Here is a 12,893-nt window from a genome sequence, read left to right on the forward strand (position 1 = left end):
CTGGCACCACATGTTTTGAGTTCTTCTGAAGCAGGGTGTGAGACCGGGCTAATTGGTATTCCATGCTAAAATAACTGGCGCGAGAGTGCTTACGGAACACTAAAAGGCGACAAGGACAAGCGCTTGCGCTTGTTCTTGACGCCTTTTAGTGTCCCGTGTCCGCTCTTGCACCTGTCACTTCAACATTGAGTTCTTCACAGCCTGCGAAGATGCCGGCAAATCATTTTCTACGCAGAATTCAGCTTTAGACGTCTGAAATCGGTCCTGAGTTGAATTGCTATGCTGATTGAGCATCGCGTGTACTTACTGCTTTTCCCTTATCTTATCTGCACTTTTTCAATCTGTGTCACGTGGATGTTCTTCGCGCGGCGATGGCGTTGCTTTCCTTCCGTCCACCTACCGTTGTGGCACAGGGGCTATAGCTTTGTGTCGATTACGCACCAGACCGAGGGCTCGATTCCCAGCGGTGACGGGCATATTTTTGGGATCTCGGCAAAGAAACTCCGGAGGTTGAACTTAATCCGAAGCAACCTACTGTTAGGCGTCCTCCAGAACCTACTGTGGAGCTTATAAGGACGGTTAAACGGCACAATTTAATTTCGTTCCTTCCGGCGCGGTCGACTCTTATTTTCGGACTCTTTTAGACACCGAAAGCATAGCGTTCGAGTGATGCCTTCTGCGTATGGGTCGTGCACCTGTCCCGAGTAATTAATGCTTCAGTGAGGGTCAAGGGGCGAAGAATATAGAACTGGCGGTCCCGCTGAGATCAGGCCACCACACCGCCTCCGGCATCCCTCTCCACTCTGAAAGAAAATAGAACAAGCAGAATTAAATGCGTCAATACATGCACTGCGGTGTCTGTGCAACAACAAAACAAGAAAAGCCGAGCAGCGTCACTGCAGGGACAATGCACGTTCGAAATGCGACCGTGCCCCTCTCCAGACTCCGCGTTGTGCGCATTTAGCAGCAGCAGCAGCAGCGACTCGCTCAACCCGTTTCTATTTGCTGCTGCGACCCTTTCCGGTCGTGCAGTTTAATTCAGGTCTCGGCTCTAACGACTCCATGGACTGTCTTTCGCTCGCTGTAGGTCGGGGCGCACCCACTTCTTCCACCCCGGCCAATATCTGGAGCGAGCCCTACATAACTGCAAGAAATAGAAAGGCCGAAGATGAACCTGGGCGCGTCGACAAAGAGTTTTCACGTCGAGGAAGCTTCCTTCTTCCTTGCTTTCTTGATTTCTTGCTTCGTTTCTTCCTTCCTTCCCACCTTCCTTATTTGCTTCCATAATTCATTCATTCATTCATTCATTCATTCATTCATTCATTCATTCATTCATTCATTCATTCATTCATTCATTCATTCATTTCTTCGTTTGCCCGTTTTTGTATTGTCTTTTCTCTCTTGTTCATTCATTCATTCATTTCTTTGTTTGCCCGTTTTTGTATTGTCTTTTCTCTCTTGTTCATTCATTCATTCATTCATTCATTCATTCATTCATTCATTCATTCATTCATTCATTGATTTCTTCGTTTGCCCGTTTTTGTATTGTCTTTTCTCTCTTGTTCATTCATTCATTCATTTCTTCGTTTGCCCGTTTTTGTATTGTCTTTTCTCTCTTGTTCATTCATTCATTCATTCATTCATTCATTCATTCATTCATTCATTCATTCAACCGTACCCGGCGCGGTAGTTAAGTGGGTGTGGCGTTCTGCCGCCGAGCACAAGGTCGAGGGTTCGATGCCCGGCCACGGCGGTTGCACTTCGACGAGGCTGGAGTGCGAAATACGCTCGTGTGCTTAAATTTCGGCGCACATTAACGAACCCCAAGTGGTCAAAATAAATGCGCAGCCTTTTACTACGGCACTGATGAGGTCATAGCCTCAAGTTGCCTTGCGACGCTAAACTCCATGTATGACTATATGTGAATGAATGCAGCCTTTCTCCCTTCTTTCTTTCATTCTTACTTTGCTTCTTCTTTCTTTCCTCTCGCTTTTTTCCATTCCTCAATTAATTGAGTGGGTCATTCACTCCCTTTTTCATCCCTTCGTTTTCGTTCATTCGGTCGTTCTTCTTTCCTTCCTTTCATGCTTCCTCCTTTCGTTCCTTGGAATACTTTCCTTAATTAGTTTTGCTTATTCATTCATTCGTTCGTGCATTGTTCCTTTATTTACCTAGAGACCTTTGTACATACCGTTTTCTTGTGTGTGTGTGTGTGTGTGTGTGTGTGTGTGTGTGTGTGTGTGTGCGCGCGCGCGCGCGCGCGCGCGCGCTCTTCCATCAACGCTAGGTGGTATGTCTCCTGCGGAAGTCTGCCAGCGTCCGAGGCTTTGACAAAGAAGTTTTAAGGAGGCGCTCACGGCGGAATCAGTCTGATGTGCGACGGCCGTGACGAGCTGGGTTGACACAACCCGACACTGCCGAGTATAGAGTTCGTATATATAGAAGCCTCTAACCCCGTTTTTCGTCGTCAAGTGTCCGCAGTGATTTTCCGCTCTTCAAACCCTGCCTTGCGCATTCCGGTCACATTATACTGCGAGAGGCTCGACTGAAGGGCGCCTTGTGGGACACCTTGGTGACACGGAAGGAGACGTCCGGGCTTTGGAATCGCCGGCGCCCCCTGCTGTAGGCTTACTCGACCTGAAGCAACGCCACTCTGACCATGCGCCGAAAATAACATCAGGATAATGCGTTGTGCCTCGGGCAAATCATGCGCCGGTAATCGCTCTGCAAACCTTACAAAAGTTATATTTTGGCCTACTCTACAAAGGGACATGTATAATCCTCCGAAATATAATTATCAAGAATAATACCAATTCAAAATTTAATCATCCGAAACATAACAAAGGTGCATGCGTGCCTCATAATCAAAACGTTTCTTTTTTGATGTATTTGGAAAAAAAACAATTTGGGCATGTCTTTCTCGAGACCGTCGCTATACATAGTAAAGGTCTTGGTTCCGGAATCAACGATATCCTTGATAAGTTGTACAATGTTAACCGGTGGATTCTGTCGATTGGCTAACATCGAGCTTCGATGTCCCGTGATAACGATCGTTTTTTTTATGTAAGCTGACGAGAAGCATGTGAGGCATCGCCCTTAAGGAAATTTTTTTTCGTAAGTTTCTCTTCGGCTAAACAAACTACGGAGATCACACACGCACTGTGCGTGGGGATCGCGGTTATCCGAAGCATTTCTCAAGCACACGGCTATTAGGTATCGTTCGGGCTTCTTCAAACTGTTACCAGATGCACGGGTGTGTTTGTGCAGGGTGAACAATTATGTGTGCGAAGCCATCGTATGCGTATGTACCCGCCGTTGTTGCTTTGTGGCTATGGTGTTGAGCTGCTAAGCACGAGGTCGCGGGATTGAATCCCGGCCACGGCGGCCGCATTTCGATGGGGGCGAAATGCGAAAACGCCCGCGTACTTAGGTTTAGGTGCGCGTTAAAGAACCCCAGGTGGTCGAAATTTCTGGAGCCCCCCTCCACTATGGCGTGCCTCATAATCAGAAAGGGGTTCACGTAAAACGCTCACGTTCTCGTTGAGTTGGAGTGTTACCTTCTCTCTTAAGCTTTATTTCTTTCTTGCTTGCTTTTTTGTTGTCTGTTGCTTTGCACATTCATGTTGGATGTAACCCACACCTGCTTGGGCCACCACACTGGCCTGCAGTATTTTGAAATAAATAAATAATAAATAAAAATAAAACCCCATAACTTATGCGTATGTGACGATGGCAGCAAGGCGACGACACTACGAAGGATGATGGGCCGTGGCATGGTCCATGATTTATTGTATTCCGGCTGTCAACTGAAAGTGAAAGTAGCTTTTTTTTTTTTGAGAACGGCAGGTCAGCGAAGACAAAGCTCGGCTTTTATTCCCGCCCTCCTCCTTTCTCAGAAGAAATATGGACTCTTATTGATGGAGTGATTGATTGGCTGATTGATTGGTACATGCATAAAGACATAAAAGGCTTCTGCGCACATGCGTACTCCTTGCAAACGAACGCATTTATAAATGCAAAGATTTGTTAGAAATACCGTAATTTTCGAAGTCGCGTAGCCGTTTAATGCCAGAAGAACGAAGTTTGGGTATATAGTCATCATCGTCAACCTATTTCAACTCCACTGAAGGACGAAGGCCTCTCCCTCCGACATCCATTTAACATGGTGATCGGAGAGACGTAATCTATACATGGATATCTGAAGATATACATAACCATGTATATTCTAGCTAGAGTCTTCTCACATTTTTTTTTCAATGTAATAAAGGAATCTGCTAATAATCATAATTTCCATGCCGGCTGAACCAGCATGCTTGCAGGTGCTGTATACATTATCGCCATAGTTCACTCGAAGTAATTCTACAGCGGAGCTCTTAAGGAGAAGCTCCGCAACGCTTTTCCTGCGTTTGCGTGCGAGGGCGCGGTCGATATCTCTAGCCTATATATCTCTATATATAGATATCCTAGATGTCCTAGCCTAGATATCTCTATACTGCTATCCTTATATATAAGGCTAGCAGTATGTATTAAATAAATAAAATAAATAAATAAATAAATATTTAACGTAAATTCAGAGAGAGAGAGAGAGAAAGCAAGGGTAGGGAAGGCAGGGAGGTCAACCAGAACAGCATCCGGTTTGCTACCCTACACTGGGGGTGGGGGAAAGGGGAATAGAAAAGGGAGGAAAGGGAGAGAGTCAGCACTGAGTGCATGTGGGAGGGACACCTTACACAATGACACTATAAGCGGTCTCTTAAGCCCGTGCACTTCAAGTACCGCACTAGTGCACGAATCGCTTTTCGAGCCAGTGACGGAGCTAGCGTAACAACTGTCGTGGAGCCCTAAGTTTGTTTCCAAACGCAGCGATCAGTGATAATCAAATAAAAGTCTCCTTGCGTACATCTCATTCCAATAGAGAAGAACTTGCGTGCGCATTCTTGTATTCTTTTTTTTTTGAACCAATATTCCGCATCTTTCTTTCTTTTTTTTTTATGCTCCCGTCGTTTTAAACCGCCTCCACGTTGAAATTTGCGCCGTTGTGGCGGTGAGAGAGTGATGCCGCAACACATCCTGCATGGGAGTCACATGCATCACAAAGAAGAGCCTGCAGCGACCGCGCTCGAATGCATCGGTTAGCGCTGCGTTCGAGCAAGTCCGGGAACTAACAAACAGACTCCTGTAGGCAACTTCTTCGCTATACTGAGGGTGTATACTAGTTCTACACTAGGGTCACTTGCATTGCGTCTCTGTCTTTGATGTATCAGCTGCTAGATCGACATGCATCTGCGAAAGATATTTTTTTTCTTTTGCAGGGCAACTGTTTACACGCCCCAGTGTATACGGGGCAAGTAAGGCAGATTCGCATTAAGCGGTAATTCGGAATATGCGAAAGCGTGCCAAAACACGAGCGCGATCATTTATACTTCGAGAAAGCACACGCACACAAGTGTCAACGAGGACAACGGGCACGCTCGAAAAGCGAGCGGTTCCGTCACTGCTGCAGCAGCTTCGGATGGTGCGCTGCAGTGCACGTGTCGTGAAGGGGGAGGGGGGGGGGGCGTGATTGACTTGACCCGAATGTTTGTTTTAGCATCGAAGCACCCCCGCCCCCTCCCCTCCTCTCCTCCTCTCTCTACCAGCAAGCCTTTGCCAGTGTGTCGGCGCTAGTGGCACGGTGCGCGCGGGTCACCGCTCCCGGTGACAGCTGCCTGTCATCGCGCCAAGGTGCCGCTGATTGGTCTTTTCGGCACCCTTGGCCGCGCGACGCAGTCTCGCGACGGTGTATCCAGTGTCTCGCCGAGGCTATTAGCGAATTGCGGTCACCGAAGTTGACGATCCGCTTTTGGCTTTGTTGTACCACTTCTTTTTTTTTCATTTTTTACTTCACTTATACGGACAGTTTGGCGTTAAGCTGGGTTAATAAATTCATCATTCATCATCATCATGCGTGCGGAAGTTCTTCCAACCCTTTGTCTTTTTAAGCGAGTTGGTCTATAGCGAAGAAGTAAAAACAAAAATGTAAGATGAGCACGAAAACACAGTCTCATAGTACTACAGACTACTATGTACTATAGTACATAGTACTGCAGAGCACTATGTACTATAGTACAGAGTATTAAAGCGATTGTAGTACCACAGCATGACTTATTGGTTGTGTTGACCTCGGTCACCTTCGTCTTTCCTCAACAATGTGATACCGAATGCTGGTCACGTGGTTGAATTTCAGTTGCGAAAAAAAATTATAAATAGCTTAGTTGGAAGTTTAGTGCCTGTCCGGTGCACTGTATGTATTTGTCCTCTTTTTTAATAATTGTTTTACTTCTACCGGCACTGATATGCGACGAGAATCTGGAGAATCGAGTGCTTCATTCTAAATTGGCAATCCCGTGAAGCCGACAGACAATTAAACCAAAGAAAGCACAATGGTAATTTTCCTGTTTACTGAACGTAGTCTATCAGGGTAGCGCCGCATGCTCCCTGTGTAACAAAGCACTTTCTTCGAGAGGAAGGCATCGGGGCAGCATGGGATACCGGCAGGATCTGCCTATGCACCAGCGTGACTATTTATTTATTTATTTATTTATTTGTCATTGAGTTTGTACGTTGGTTATACTCGAAGGGCGAAAGGCATTACAGGAGTGGTTATGAAACAATCAACAAGAAGCACTAAAATATGTAGCAGGTTACAGTATATATAGAAAAGGTCACTTCTAATACAACTATAGCAAACGTTTGCCTAAGCACATAGTTGTCGTTTATCGAAACAATTCCAGCAGGAAGGCGATTACATTCCTCTTGGTTCGCGTTGAAGAAAAGGCATTAAGTGAGTCTTTCGTTTGACAAAAAAATAGACTCAACGTTGTCGCAAGCTGCGCTTAAATACCTCGTTATAACGAATTTCAGGGGGAAGCCAAAATTTCTTCGTTGTATCAGTTATTCGTTATATCCGTTATTACATGTAGTCCTATATGACTCTCTTCGACAATTTTAAGGGGAATTTCACTTGGTTACATCTGTTATTTCGTTAAATCCCGTTTCGTTATATCGACAGTTTGCCTGCACTTGAAAATCTACAGAAAGGAGTTTTTTCGCATGCATACCTGCAACACATTGTGTTTCTATAGAGGCGTCAGTTATAGCCCGTAAGGAAGCTTCATGCCTCCTTGTTGTATTGTAAGATACACCGGTTTCCTGGACGAGCGATAACACAACCCACGCTCTATTTAATTTTTTCTTAAAATACAGATTTACCCCTTCTGGGGCGTATCTCGTCCCCAAACAGTAAACTTCATCGGTCTTGCCTGCGTCTCCTTTCTCGAAAACCCACCGTGGTTGCTCAGTGGCCATGGTGTTGGGCTGCTGAGCACGAGGTCGCGGGATTGAATCCCGGCCACGGCGGCCACATTTCGATGGGGGCGAAATGCGAAAACACCCGTATGCTTAGATTTAGGTGCACGTTAAAGAACCCCAGGTGGTCGAAATTTCCGGAGTCCTCCACTACGGCGTGCCTCATAATCAGAAAGTGGTTTTGGCACGCAAAATCCCATCATTTAATTTTTTTTTCGTTTCTCGAAAACTGCGCTCGGGAGTTTTTCCGTCAAGAATGCTATGCGCAACGCACACAGCGTGCCTGGCGTTCGTGACCTGAAGGTACCTGGAGCTCTGAGTTAACGGAAAGAAAAGGCGCGCAATATTAATGATGGTTATTGTTCGGGGGACAGGATATACACCCCAAAGGGTGCGAACCTTTTTGAGAGTTCACTGCAAGAGAATCTCAGGCTGAGCAATTTTTCCATTTTCCAGCAGTGCCACCTCCACCTAAACGTATTTTTTATTATAATGTACAATTAATTATAGATGAATAAATTTGCGATAAGCTTCATGGTTAATGAAGAAATATAAAACTAAAAGTGGGCGATAAAGCAAACCTGCTGCTGGTGAGCGCCGGGCCCACAACCTCTTCGCAACGGGACATGTACTGAACAGTCAACCACAAGATCTTACGGAACACGAAATTTGAGATAAAGGTGAACATCTGCGCAGCCTCAGAGCGCAGCCCAGTATTCGCATTTACATCTTCTGCCAGTATAACATGTGAACAACATTGTGATGTTCTGTTGTACAGACTGTTGCTACAGGCTGCTCAGAAATTGAAAGTTTTCTGGGATCCTATGGCCCGTGAACTTTTGTGGTTTACTCTACAGCGCCTTATAGCTATTGAGCTATATAGGGGCGGCTATCCTCTTGCCAGCTTAAATTTCTGGGTATTCCTGCACATCTGTATATCGCGTGGTTCGGCTGCCATCTCGGCCGCGAGTATCCCATTCTTATTCCTGCTTTACTGTTTTCTTCGTTAAGTTGATTTTATAAATTTAACCTTCATTATTAATTAACGGTATGTGGGAATGAAACAGCCAATTCATTTTCGCCACGGGTATTTTTACTTGATTGTCTTTCTGATCTATGCGCATGGCAATAAATAGCGTTAGAAAGTGCGTGCGGTTCCTACAAATAAGGTTATTTATTTATTTATTTATTTATTTATTTATTTATTTATTTATTTATTTATTTATTTATTCAAATAACTCACATGCTCCTTTACATGGGAGCCTTGCGTGAGTGGAACAATACACATGAAAATCGCAAAAGCATAGAAGCAAATACATCGATTGATGGCTCGCTGCGGCTTTTTTTTTTTCGCAGTGAAAAGAAGGCAAATTCAATAGAGAATATGTTCCGAGCACGTTTATATTGCTTTTTCGTTGGCTTGCTCATGAGTTTTCTTATTGGCAGCTTATGAAGCACAATACCCGGCCAGCTTCACGCGACGATGTTATTCATTCAATGACTTCTTTTTTTTTACCAGCTTTTCCCGATTCTCTATGCGTGCCTTCGTCTGTACCGATATCTCGCCAAAAGAATAAGGACTTCCAGTGGCCGTCAACTTTTGGCCTTCCTCTTCCTCTATGTTCACTGTAGCGTGCAGGCATAGCCTAGCCTAATGTACGGACTCTGCAAACGACGTTCAACCTGTCTGCGCTACAAAAAAAAGAAGAAAGAAAAAAAAGAAGGCAAGACAATTCCAATTTACGTTCTGGACAGTCTCTGTTGACATTTCGTTGACTTTCTAGTGAGTCATTTGTTCTGAGTGAGTGAAGCATGACACCTGCCATGCTTATGCGAGGGTGCCACTGATTCACTTTGCATACTCTATACGTGCTTTCCTGAGGGTGTGTATCAGACGTCCCGAAGAACGATTAAAGTTTTTTTTTTGCTCAACGGAAACGGGCAGAATTTGCCTTTTCTCTTTCTTTTTTACGGACAATCCACTGCGAAACAGGCTTATATTCACAAGGGGCGAGACAACGCACGTGCACAGCTCCTATGCAAAACGCTGCTCGGTAAGATCCGCACTAAAATCCATGAAAACATAGTTGGCAGTTATCTTACTTCCTGTTGACTTTTCGTTGACTTTTCGTTGAGTTGCCATTTTCCGCCTTCCTTGTTTTACCAAATGCGACACTTACCCTCTTTCACCTGGGGACGCAGCCGAGCTGGCCCTTCTCAGTCGTCGGGGCTAACGAATGTAGTATCGCGATAAAAGGCTTACCTTTTCAGTTCGTGCCTTCGTACCGACATTTTTTTTTTGCTTGCTTCGTTCTTGCGAAGCGTCATCACTGTTGCAAGGTACAGCGTAGTTGAGCACACGCTCTTTCTTTTAAGAATGGAAGTTTCAGCGATCAACAAGAGTAGAAGCTTCGTGCTGGCAATTGTCGATACGCGAGAAGGAAGCAAGAACACTAAGGTGCTTGTCCCTTTTGTGCAATCTCGTACATCCTGGCATTTCTTTTGTTTTTTCTCCTTGCTTTCCTTCTGCTGTCATTCGCGTGAAATCTGGGAGAAATGGCTCGTCGTCAGAAATATCGTCCTTTCCTTTTTTTTCTATATCTGTCTCCGAATTTGAACAGTCTCAATATAATCGAAAGGTGACGAGCATGTTTCGATATATATCGCCCATTTTGATTTAATGTATGTTAGATGCATCTCATTATTTCTTTTTCTTCTTTTTCGTTGTCGCTCCAAATGACCTTTGCAACGAGCACGTTCCGCGCGTTATGAATGTGGGAGCTTTAGGAAACTATTACGTAAAGAGCGGCGGATGTTGCAGTAGCAGCGCATTTGAAATGCATGGAATATCGTTGTTGCCGTTGAGGAAAACATTTGCGACAGGCGTATATTTCAGCCAGTCGGGTAACGTGTCGGAGACTACGAGGCGGTCGCAAGGGAACTCGACGAGGCCAAGTAAAAACACCAACTAATACAAAACGGCGATCCATCTTTACGGAAATTTCCAAAAATGAAAAAAAAAGAACCAGCGAAATGACGTGACTACATGCTATCCGGTTATGCTTATATTTTAACATTCAGAAGAGGCTTTAGTTCGGGGTCAACTCATATTTCCATATTCAAACACATGTAAACGGGAAAAAATGCTTTATGAGGCAACCGCTGAACAGACTGGAATGAAATTTTGTTGGATTCGCTGGAGAACGTTAAATTATAGTGCAGAATGGTAAGCAGACTTTTGATTCGGGGGCCTGAAATGTTTCACAAATATCCTAGAAAATTGGTAACCTAAAAATAAATTGGAGAACTAAGTTTACAAATTCCGAACCTGCTCCAAAAAAACAGACGTCGCAGCTCTGTGAACTGCAAAAGTCAGGGCATATCTAAAGCGCTCAAATTTTGCATATGAATTAACAGCTTCCGTGAAGTTGTTACATTGTTTACGAGCGTTTCGCCAATTCACTACTCGCAAACTAGTGATGCATTTCAGAGCAACGTATAATAGATAAATTTGTTCCGCTTTAGAGAGTGTAAACGTAACTACACCTTCCACCAACACAAAACCCGAGTGCGGAGCAGTGGGAGAGCCGGCTCACCAGCTGCGAGCTCGCCGCCCAAAGGGCAACGGTGCAGCACGCAAGCGAAGCAGCGCGGCTCAGTGGAGCCCTGGACTAGGGGCCCAACCCTGCTAAGAAGGTCAAGCGTCTGCAGCGATGAAGACGAAGACCAAACGCTAAACCCCTAATGTACAAAATAAAGTTTTCTCCCTCTCTCCGCGTTAGATGCGTTATTAGGTTCCATTTACAGAATAGTGGTATCGTTTCTTTCTCCTCAGTTACACACTTACAAATTTGATACTTCATATTTTTGTATTGTGCTTACTTTAAAAAGTTTGTTTGAAATGTTCACAGCAGAAACTCAGCTCCTGTAATTACTAGGCTTTAATTTTCTTTTTCTTTTATATAGAACAAACGTCATCTGAATCGGTAGTCGGTCAAGACGATTTCTCCGTTCCGATGCATTTAGATAGCAGCTCATACAGTAAAGCTCCCTCTTCAGATTCGATGTCTCGACGTACAAGTCCGGATATAGTTTCTGCCGTTTCTGAATGTTCGTTGGGTGCCTGTTTCGAACTCTACTGCGACGACGTATCAGCTCGGCATTTCGAGATGGTTTCTTCTCAGAACAATCTGTGATCGAAGCGTGGTCCCACAACCATGAGTCATCATCTCTGGGCACTGTAGCGATGACTGTCACGCAAAACGCGTTCAGAAGCTTTCTCTTTACCCTTGTCATCGGCAGTGTCAAATAACGTGCGCATTTAAAAGAGATACGGTGTAAATTGTTCTATAACTCACTCTAGTCCACCCTTAGTAAAGAATAAAAGTGTAAATTGTTATCTAAGTTAAACCGCTACACCCCTAAAAGTGAATAAGCTTGTAAATCGCTTTAAAACTCAGACCCTTACACCACAAAAAAGAGTAAGGGGGCAAATTAATTTATAATTCACACTTTAACACCCTTAACAGTGTTAAGTGTGTAAATTGTTTTATAACTCACACTTGACACCCTTAAAGGTGAATAAAGGTATACATTGTTCTATAATTTACACCCTTACACCTTCAAAAGTGAATGAGGGTGTAAATAGGTCTATAACTCACACCTCTACAACCTCACTATGACCCGCTGGGGTTGCTTAGTGGCTATGGTGCGGGGCTGCTAAGCACGAGGTCGCGGGAGAGAATCCCGGCCGCATTTCGATGGGGGCGAAATGCGAAAACACCCGTGTACTTAGATTTAGGTGCACTCTAAAGAACCCCAGGTGGTCCAAATTTCCGGACTCCCTCCCTACGGCATGCCTCAAAATCAGATCGTGGTATGGCACTTAAAACCCCATAATTTAATGTTTTAAGTAACCTTATTATGGAAGTATAAGTTAGGTAGGTATGATTTACTGGCAGATTTTCACCCTTATTCACCTATAAGTGTGTAAATCATTTTAGTCTGGACCAGTATAAAGCTGCGATTCTTTTGGCTTGATTCCAATCCTGCCTTATCCATTGTTTCTGAGCTGGTGATAAAGTAGGTGACGCGGCGTCCGGACCCACTGACGAAGCGGCTACAAGGATAGTAATGATAACTGAATCTTTACATTACTGCAGCTCTGCACGTTAAGTAGCAAAGTACATTCTACATTGAAGCAGACTTCGCTGCATTATCCACAAGGTTGTCTACTTTGCAGGCCACGTAAGAGTATTTCATTTCAGCTAAATTGTTATAGCTGTCTACTATAGCACTCTCGGTTCAGATGAATTTTCAAAAAGTCTCATGTGACAGATACGATCCACTTTTTTCAAGTGAACTTTGGAAAGACATAATCGAAAGCAGTTCGTTAAATCGATGGTTTCCTAAATCGTGTTTCGTTATATGGATGTGTGACTGTACGCAAAACCTTTCTATTTTTAAATGTCTGGAGGGCTTCAACCGTAGTCTTGATTGGTGAGCGCCTTAGAAACACAGACTGTAATAGCGAGCCTAAACCAACA

At 44.4% G+C, this 12,893-nt stretch overlaps 1 protein-coding gene across 12 annotated transcripts in view; it reads left to right on the forward strand.

Moving 5' to 3' along the window:
• Positions 1–12,893, forward strand: part of LOC135905116 (uncharacterized) — a 595,563-nt gene that overhangs the window by 297,473 nt on the left and 285,197 nt on the right. Inside the window, exon 5 of one of the 12 annotated variants that reach the window (XR_010565323.1) lies at positions 8,867–8,998. The exons of the other annotated variants lie outside the window; for them this stretch is intronic. The gene's annotated coding sequence lies outside the window, so the exon portion shown is untranslated. Of the gene's footprint in view, positions 1–8,866; positions 8,999–12,893 lie in introns of those variants that run through there. 12 annotated transcript variants of the gene reach the window in all.

Source organism: Dermacentor albipictus, chromosome 6 (assembly GCF_038994185.2).
Source record: "Dermacentor albipictus isolate Rhodes 1998 colony chromosome 6, USDA_Dalb.pri_finalv2, whole genome shotgun sequence".
Classification (NCBI taxonomy): Eukaryota; Metazoa; Arthropoda; class Arachnida; order Ixodida; family Ixodidae; genus Dermacentor; species Dermacentor albipictus.